Here is a 10,451-nt window from a genome sequence, read left to right as displayed (position 1 = left end):
CCCAAAACAAAAATAAACAAAGCAAAAATTATGAATATTCAAGTAAATAAAAATTACTATTAAAGGGCCCAGAGTGATAGCACAACGTTAGGGTGTTTGCCTTACATGCGGTAGATCCAGGAGGGACGTGGCTCGATCCCAGTGTCCCATATGGTTCCCTAGCCAGGAGCAATTTCTGATCACAAAGCTAGGAGCGTCACCTGGTGTAGCCCCAAAACCAAAAATACTATTAAATAATGGTAGGTCACAGAAAATTCTCTTTGTCTTAACTGTAATCCTTTCACTTAGTTTATGGAAATTGTCAAATCATCATTGAATCTTGATTAGGATTGCTTTAAAATACAACAAAAATAAGTTAATTACTTTTTTAATATTAACTATACTTATTATTATCATACAGAACTTTTCTATTTTTTATTCACCAATGTTATTTTAAAGTACAAATATATGAAGGAAAATAATAAAAACTATAATGAGTCTAAGAATATTCAGAACTAGGGGCCAGAGATATAGTTTAGTGGTCAAGAACCTGGTATGTGGTTTACCTGAGTTTGATCCCGTGTACTTCAAATCATCCCTCATGCTTCACCAGCAGTGATGCCTGAATGCAGAACCAGTAATAACACTTTTAGGGTGACCACCCCCATAAATTACCCCCCAAAAGAAGACAATTCAGAATTTATATATTACAGAAACCCATAACTCATGTATTATAGATTTATTAGACTAAGTGAAAAAATGAATATTTTGCAGTCTTTAATGAGATAAAATCATGTTCTACTAACATAAACATTAATTTATATTTAGTTTTTGCAATTAAACTTTACTCACAAAAAGTTAATAAAGTTCTGATGCTCTGAATTAAAATGCTTAAGTCATAATATTTATATCAAATATAAAAGAGAAATATAAAATATAAAATTGAGCAAACTCAATGTGGAAGAATATAAATTAAAAAATTAAAATACCCTAGGGGGCCAGAGCAATAGCACAGCGGTAAGGAGTTTGCCTTGCATGCAGCCAAAACAGGACAGATGCCGGTTTGAATCCTGGCATCTTATATGGTTCCCTGAGCCTGCCAGGAGCAAGTCCTGAGAGCAGAGCCAGGAGTAATCCCTGAGCTCTGTTGGGTGTGACCCAAATACCAAAATAAATAAATAAAAACATGAATAAATACATTAAAATACCCTTTATTTTCTTGAATTCCTTTAAACATCTCATCAAAGTAAAGGCTATTTTATCTACTCAATAAGAATATCTTTAAAAAGTCTGCTGCAATTTTTAATAACTCTAAATGGAATCACAATTTGCAGTGAACACCTTTTCAGCTATTAGAAAGACACCTATTCAGATGAACAGGGCTCAAGCAAGGAATTGACTCATGCATGTCAAGACTCCAATTATAAGAAAATGTCAAATTGAATCGCCAAACCAATTACTTGGGGAAAAAAAGAACAGCATAATTTTAACAGCAGGAAAGATCAAAGGAGGAAATAATTATTATAGTCCTATAGTACTTGTCTTGATTATAAAGAACAAATTGTTAGCTGCTATGAGACAGCTTGCTTTGTTTACCTCACCCTTAATAGGAACATGTTAATATGTCTGAATTTTTGCTAAAGGAAACTATCAACCTAGTGATACTGAAATAAATAAGCATTTCTCAACCTTGATGACTGTTGAAGGTACAATTACTTTATTTCAACTAATAGTTTATTGGATGGAGTTGAGAACACAAACCAGTGTTTATTTTTGGAGATAATAGGGACAATTAAAATATTGATTCCTGATTACATATTCAGATGAAATATCATCAAATCTTTGCTTTACAACTTTTAAACTTAATTTAATTTTATTTAATGAATAAAATAATTTTATAGAAATAAATTTAGAAATGTGAAGGTTGAGGAAGAGAGATATCTCTTCAAGAGAAAAAAGTGCCTTCTTCACAGGGGAAGAAAAACATCTTTTGGGAGAGATAAATAATACAATTTATCCAAATAGTCTTGGCCTGGACTTCATTGAATATAAATAAGTTTATCTGAATGTTGTCACAGGGAAAGCTTTGGACTATTAATGGTCAGGACTTTGAGATTTTTCAATATGCTGAGGGATTTCAATATTGCTGAGGGATTCGCCCTTTTCTGAGTACTATTTTCATTTCTGTGTCAGTGAGGTGCCTCGGCTTCTCTATCTCCGAAGAGCTTAAAGAGCTCAAGATACAAAGTGATCTTCATGCCTTTGGGTTACTTCCTGGCTGGGCAATTTTTTCTTCTCAAATTGTATTACTAGAGCCCTCATGTTGATATCCTGAAAGATGTGAAGTCATTAGGATGGAGGAGAGGGGTTTGCAGACAGATATAAGGGGCCTGAGATAGGCTTTTAAATTTTGTAGGTACTGGTTACAAAAACAACAGAATATTATATTTTATTCTTTGGAGCATTACAAACTTACCTCTTTTCTGAAAAAATGAAAAGATGTGATTTTAAATGTCAGTCCTTAGATGTGTGAACAAGCTTCCAATAATCCATCACCTAAAATAACTACATTTAGTAACTTGTGAAGGTAGACAAGTTAAAACCATGTTTCATAAATGAAAGGGTTTACACTTCTGTGTTAACCTGTCACAAACTCAAAATGATTTTGAAAACTTTATATGTGAGTTGTTGCTTCAAATTCAGTGAAAAGTGGCTTCATCTCTCTTAATTCTACTCAGGATTGTTCTTGTTTCCATTAAAATGACCTAGCCAATTAAATAAAAGTAATGAGAAGTTAAATAAATGTTACTATCACAAAAGCAGGTTTTCCTGTGTTAGTAGGTTCTTGAGAATTGTATGAAAGATTTGCATACGAAACTAAGAAATTTTGTATAACTAAAATGTTATTGTATAATTTAAGTGAATGGCTCTGGGTCCCTCCCCAAATATTTAGGCCACTCCTGTACCCAGCTATGAATCCCTAAATTCTGTCCCTTGTTTGCCTCCAGGATACAGTGAATTGGTTTCAGGCAATACATCTCTCTCTCTATCCAGTGTACACTTTCCTAGTATAAATCATACCACTGTAAGACCCCTGCCTTATTCTATACTCTGTCTGAGCCTCTGAACTTTACCTCTTTGCTTCCTGACTTTCTGTCCAGTTCACAGGCTCTCCCTGGGTTCTGCATTCTGCCCTGAGCATAGGTGAAGAAAGGAAGAGAGAGAGAAAAGGAGACAAGGAATGGGTGCTTCTGGAAGATAGAGATGTGTTCATTTTATCTGCTGCCACTATCACCAATGGCTATCCCATTATCTATTTTAATTGGGTACCTTTTCACTGCGTGAAATTTAAAGTGACTCATCTCGTTCTCCATCCTTCCCTCCTGCTGTATTAAAACACTATTAATTTAGAGGAAGGTGGCCAATATAAATACAGAATCTGAATTAAACACTTTATGTTATGCATTTCAGTGGTACTTAAAAAAATTAAGGACTTATTTTAAAGTAAACTTTGAGTGCTGCTGGAGCAACAGCACAGCAAAAATTATGATTTCCTTGCACAAGGTTGACTTGGGTCTGATTTGTATAACCGTACATGGCCCCTAAACTGCCTGGTGGGATTTCTAAAAACAAAACAAAACAAAACAAAAACAAGAGTAAGTCTCTGAACATCTCAGTGTATGCATTACCACCTCCACTTCATTTCTCATCCCTGCTAAAGAAAGGTAAAGCAAGCTCTGAGCATATTTAACTACTAAAATTTAATTTTCAGTGAGCTTTTCTTCTTTAAAATGTATTCCTTTAGTACCTCTTAAACCAGGGGGATTCCCTTTCTAATCTCTCCAATTTTTACTGTGCCTATGCAAAAAAAAAATAATACAAATTATTTATTTATTTATTTATTGGAATTGTTTTTGCTTCTTTTTTTTTTTCTTTGCCTTTTTCCTCCTGTGCTTTGATTCGTCTTTATTTCAGGACCATGGTTATTGTTTGGTTGTTGTCTTTATTGCTGTGGTGCTTTTCAGGTTGTGTGTGTGTGTGTGTGTGTGTTTGATGTTTTGGTATTATTTCTATGTTTTCCTTCCTTTTTCCCCTTCTTTTCTTAAACTGATTTTTACAGTCTCTAGATTAGGACTCCTCCCATTTTCTTGCTTGTTTGAATTTTTGCCCCTCCCTTTTTCTTTTTTCTTTTTCTTCTTTCCTTACATTCAAACAGAACCATAACTTGAACCATCTTGTTCGGCCTCACAAATTGAGGGGGGAATAATTGAGGGCACCAAGACTAAACAGTTGTATAAACATTGAATAGAAATAAAATGCTATAAGGAAAAAAAAAAGTACATTTCTTCTCTAACAATTCACTTTATCTTGTGTCAACATTATATGCAGAATACAGCAATTCTCAGTAGTCAAAAATTTCCAAAGTATGACTTTATGATATATGTGATATCTATCTGTAGTATTTGCATGTAGGTTGGAACAAATTGTTTTCCCAATAAAATATAATATTTTTGAGTATGAATTAAAAAAAAAAGAAATAAAAGATGATCAGACTTAAACACCAAATCCAAAGCCAACTACAACAGAATGGATACCCAATCTATGACAAGCTAGACACAGAAGGGACCACTTATACTAGCAGCCCGGGGGGCAAAGGAGGGGCAATATGGGATGCATGCTTGGGACAGGGGTGGAGGGAGGACAACATTGGTGGTGGGAATGCCTCTGATTCAATGTCACTATGTATCTAAAATACTACTGTGAATGATTTGTAAACCACTTTGGTCAAAGTAAAAATTATTAATTAAAAAATGTATTCCTTTAGAATCCTTCATTGTATATTTATCTTTAGCTAAAATAATAGGATGCTATTATGCTACAAATTTTTACTTTTATTTCCTGACTTTTTATTTAATAATATAAATTGAAGAAGGTAAAGGTTATATATACTTGTTCTTTTTTGAGTTTGAAGTTCCCAAAATTCTGTCATTTAATATGTGGGTGCTCAATAAGCAATTACAACATAGTTATGATTATTCATGATTTTACTCAAAATATGTATCAGTACATACTTCAATATACAAAAATATTTTATATGCAACATGTCATTGTCTTCAACAATGATAGTTTTTGAAATGAAAATGATAGATTTTGAAAACAAAGTCATTCTTCATGATTTACTGTTTGTATCCTGCTAGGATCAATGTGTATCCAGAAAAAAAATATGATCTTTGAGTATCATTGCCATTTTGAAATTAAAATCTGAAATTGATTTGTTCAAAAATATTCCAGATGACAATAGAATTAAATTTGCGAGAAGTTTTTTATATTGTTGTATTTTACTGAGGTAATATTGCTTTTAACATAGATTCTTATGTTAGGTGCCCAAATTTATATTTGAATGTCTATATATCCACTGCAGTAACTGCCAATGTGTAGTTTACTTACCATAATCAAATGACCTCCTTTATGAACCTGACACATTCTTTTTATTCCCTGGTTGCTATCATTCTGTTGTCAGAATCTAAATGTTTCTTTTGGTTCTATTTAGTCTTTTAGTGTAATTTGTTTTATTTCCAATATGAATATAATTGTATTATAATTTTTCTTATTTGGCATATTTCAATTAGGAAACTCCCCTCTTGGTATAACTATGTTGTTTCAATTAATACAATTTCATACTTTTAGAATCAAGTAGTATTTTATTGTGCATATATAACACATTTTATATGTACTGATAGTCTTCATTATTCACTGGTTTACTTATGAGTACTTAAGCAATTTCCATGTAGTGCTGAGTTTCTAATATCAAAATTACATATTGGCCTTTACTTATTTACATGAATGAGCCTTCACATGCTCTTGGTTTAGCTTATGCATTTTATTTAAATAATTCAGTGAAAATATTAAGAACTAGCTATTGACCTTATAGTAGATCACAGAGATGAATAAAAATTATCACGATATGGTTGCTTCCTGCAAAATCACCACTATTATTAGACAATACCACAGTGTTTTCCATCACCATTATTATTAGACAACACCACAGTGCTTTCCATACACTAGACACTCCAATAGGCATATTATACTTATACTAGATGACTTTCCTGAAGTATTTCTTTTGGATAATGTGTTGTAATAATACATTTACTGAAGAATAAATAAAGATTCTGAAATGCTAAGTAATCTTTTAAAACTTATCACTCATCACTGCCTGTTCTCGGTGATGTTTCAATGAGAAGTGCTTTCTCAATCATAATAAATTTCATCTATAATTGTCATGTTTTCCCATGTGGTCTGTCCTTTACTATATCTGTTAGAACAGGAAAAGATGATGTCATCTAGCTAAACTATTAATAACCTAGGAATTTGAAACTAGGAATTCAAATAATTCTTAAACATATCAAATAATACTTAAATATATTTGAAATAAAATCAGAATTTATTGTATGATATTTAATTTTAAAAAGTCTGCATAAAAATCATCTAAGGGGGCCCGAGAAGTGGCGCTAGAGGTAGGCATCTGCCTTGCAAGCGCTAGCCTAGGATGGACTACAGTTCGATCCCCCAGGGTCCCATATGGTCCCCTCAGCCAGGAGCAATTTGTGAGCACATAGCCAGGAGTAACCCCTGAGCGTCAAACGGGTGTGCCCCCCAAAAAAATCAATCTAAAAAAATTAAATAAAATACACAAGCAAAGAAAATAGAGAAGAACTCTTTTTGAAAATATTTTAATTTTGATTACTTGGACATATTTTTATCCTGAGAAAATATTTTTAGTTGAAAATATTCACCCAATACCCATCAGATATGGGGCTAATCTCCAAAATATACAAGGCACTGACAGAAATTTACAAGAAAAAAAATCTAATTCCATCAAAAAATGGGGAGAAGAAATGGACAGACACTTTGACAAAGGAGAAATACAAATGACCAAAAGACACAAGAAAAAATGCTCCACATCACTAATCATCAGGGAGATGCAAATCAAAACAACTATGAGGTACCACCTCACACCACAGAGAATGGCACACATCACAAAGAATGAGAACAAGCAGTGTTGGTGGGGATGTGGAGAGAAAGGAACTCTTATCCACTGCTGGTGGGAATGCCATCTAGTTCAACCTTTATGGAAAGCGATATGGAGATTCCTCCAAAAACTGGAAATCGAGCTCCCATAAGATCCAGCTATACCACTCCTATGAATATACCCTAGGAACACAAAAATAGAATACAAAAACCCCTTCCTTACACCTATATTCATTGCAGCACTATTTACCATAGCAAGACTCTGGAAACAACCCAGAATACCTTCAACAGACGAATGGCTAAAGAAACTGTGGTACATATACACAATGGAATATTATGCAGCCGTCAGGAGAGATGATGTCATAAAATTTTCCTATACATGGATGTACACGGAATCTATTATGCTGAGTGAAATAAGTCAGAGAGAGAGAGAGAGAAAAACGCAGAATGGTCTCACTCATCTATGGGTTTTAAGAAAAATGAAAGACATTCTTGCAATAATAATTTTCAGACACAAAAGAGAAAAGAGCTGGAAGTTCCAGCTCACCTCAGGAAACTCACCACAAAGAGTGATGAGTTTAGTTAGAGAAATAACTACATTTTGAACTGTCCTAATAATGAGAATGTATGAGGGAAATGGAAAGCCTGTCTAGAGTATAGGCGGGGGTTGGGTAGGGAGGAGGGAAATTTGGGACATTGGTGATGGGAATGTTGCACTAGTGATGGGTGGTGTTCTTTACATGACTGAAACCCAAACACAATCATGTATATAATCAAGGTGTTTAAAATAAATTAAAAAAAGGAAATATTAAAAACCATGTGGTAGTATATTGCCAACCTAAAAATCAAGTCTAGTGCACTTTTATTATCAATTTTATCAGTTATAAACCAGTTGTTTTCATGAGGAAATGAAAGGTTTATTATGCAAACAAATTTTCTCTTTATATTTTCTTCCTGAGTAATAATTTTTTTAAAAATCTACAAAATGCCATTAGTGTACATTCAAAAGATCAATCCATATTAAATCTGGATATTTTTAAAAAATATATAACTTTAGTATTGTAGCATCTAATTCAACACTCTATGACTAGCTTATTTATTTTATTATTTTATTTAGACACCCATTATTTATAGTATTTAATAATAGTTTAGAGAATTCAATGCCCCAACTCCAAATCAACCAAATCTACCATTATAGCTATTCTACAAACTTTCTCTCTGCTTTCTGTTTCCTTCACACACCCTTTCTGAGTTGTAAAAAAACCACCTATATTTGATAGGGTCCCACCTAGGTTTAATTAACATAATAATACTTATGTTAATCAATTAGATAATTAACTATGTTAACCCAGGCTTTCAGGTAAATTACTTCTGTTATGTTAACTTTACTAAAGAAAGCAGCAGCAAGGTTTAGGGGGAGCTGCTGACTCAATTTGATCCTAGAGACTGCTAAACCCCCTAGCTCTATGCTTTCTCCCATAAGTCCTTATATTTTCTGTGCAATGTCCTTCTAAGTTTGGAACGAATACAATGAACTGCTACTTCTCCCACAATGGTGCCCAAACAGGGACAAAAAAAACTTCAAAATAGTGAGTGAGGTAACAAGTTTTCTGGGGTACTGAATAAATAATAAAACTAGCATAAACATGATGGACCCCTCTGACTACTGAATGTGCAACACCCTCTACCAAAATGTCAACCCACATAATACTCCTGTGTTGCTTCACACTGCTTTAGTGTATTTATCAATATTTTTCATGACAAACTGAACATAGCATGCCCAATAAAATCTTCCCCATACATATGCCCAAAAGGGAAAGGGTACTTTTAGAGTAATGAAGAGTTCTTAGTCAAAAAATTTACCCAGGGCCAGTACTGTTCCTAGAGGGATTAGTAAAATTGCATTAATGATGTTTAACAAGTGTATGAAGTATATGTTAGTGAAGAGTTCTTTTTTTTTTTTTTTTTTTTTTTTGGTTTTTGGGCCACACCCGTTTGACGCTCAGGGGTTACTCCTGGCTATGTGCTCAGAAATCGCCCCTGGCCTGGGGGGACCATATGGGACGCCGGGGGATCGAACCGTGGTCCTTCCTTGGCTAGCGCTTGCAAGGCAGACACCTTACCTCCAGCGCCACCTACCCGGCCCCTAGTGAAGAGTTCTTAATCAAAAAAAACTGTCCCAGGGTCAGTATTAGACCCAGCAGGATGAGTGAGGTAGAGTTGGACAAGCAAGTGTTGGAAATTCAAGTATTGGGTACTGTAAAATGTTTCAACTTTCAGAATGGTTACAGATTCATTAACAGGAATAAAGCAAAAGAGGATGTCTATGTTTATAAGACAGCTATTAAGAGAAACAACCCAGAGCATTTTGCACAGACTTGGAGCTGTGGAAACTATGGAGTTTGATATCATAAAAGGAGAGAAAGGTGCAGAATCTGCTAATGTAACTGGGCCAGCAGGATGTCAGTGAAAGGCAGTCACTAAGTTTCCAATTGACATAGGTTCTGCTGCTTCATATCCTGGCTTAAATTTTTTTTCTCTCAACTTACCTGGCAGGGGCCATACCATGATCACGAAGGTGGTTTCCCTAGGGCGAGGCTAACCATTGCTGACCCCTGCGATTTCCCCAAATGTGGGAAAGTTGACTGCTTAATTTGTGGTAGAGGGGGACTGCATTCCTGCTCTCCCCTGAAAAAAAAAAAGTTTTTCTCTCCCCTTCTTGACTGTAGAATTTCATTTGACAGACTACCAGTTCCTTTGTATTTGAGGCTTTGCTTCTCTATTACCACATTCAGTAACCTGTCTTGCTCTTTGGTTCTTTTCATTTTGATTTCAGTGTATTTTGGTGATGATCTGTTTAAATTTCTTTTGGGGGTTAATTCTGTAGCTTTCTTGAATTTTTTTCACAAGTATTCCTTCTTAGACTGGATAAGTTATTATCTCTTCCATCAATAATTTCTTTTTCTTTCTCTTTTCCTACTGCTACTTATATGATATGGAAAATATTTTGATTGCTATATCCCACTAAATATCATATATTATATTTAATTATCTTGCACATTTCATTTGTCTTTTCCTTTTTTATGATACCTAATATTTTCAGCTAATTGATTCTTTTTTTCAACTTCCTTCATTTTTTTCCAGTATCAATGATCTCATTTTAACTCTTATTAGATTTTTAAATTTCTTCATAAATTTCTGGTGAAGGGGGGGTGTACTTTTTATGACTGAAACCCAACTACAAACATGTTCATAGTCATGTTACTTAAATAAAGATATTATTAAAATAAAAAAGAAACTAGAGAAAGTTTTCAAATAAAGTAATTTTATTCATTTAAAAAAGATGGTAACAGCAATCTTTAAAAAGCCCATAGCCAACATTATTCTTAATGGTGAAAAACTGAAAGCATTTTTACTGAGGCCAAGTACTAGAAAAGGATGTC

At 33.9% G+C, this 10,451-nt stretch overlaps 1 pseudogene; it reads left to right on the top strand.

Annotated features, from left to right (window-relative positions):
- The first annotated feature begins 9,549 nt into the window (after window positions 1-9,549).
- LOC126002836 (uncharacterized) lies at window positions 9,550-9,699 on the top strand (annotated as a pseudogene).
- Window positions 9,700-10,451: the final 752 nt, after the last annotated feature.

The sequence above is a fragment of the Suncus etruscus genome, chromosome 2 (genome assembly GCF_024139225.1).
Source record: "Suncus etruscus isolate mSunEtr1 chromosome 2, mSunEtr1.pri.cur, whole genome shotgun sequence".
In the NCBI taxonomy this organism is placed as follows: Eukaryota; Metazoa; Chordata; class Mammalia; order Eulipotyphla; family Soricidae; genus Suncus; species Suncus etruscus.
Note: the sequence above shows the minus strand (reverse complement) of the source record. Positions and strands in the feature narration are given on the sequence as shown.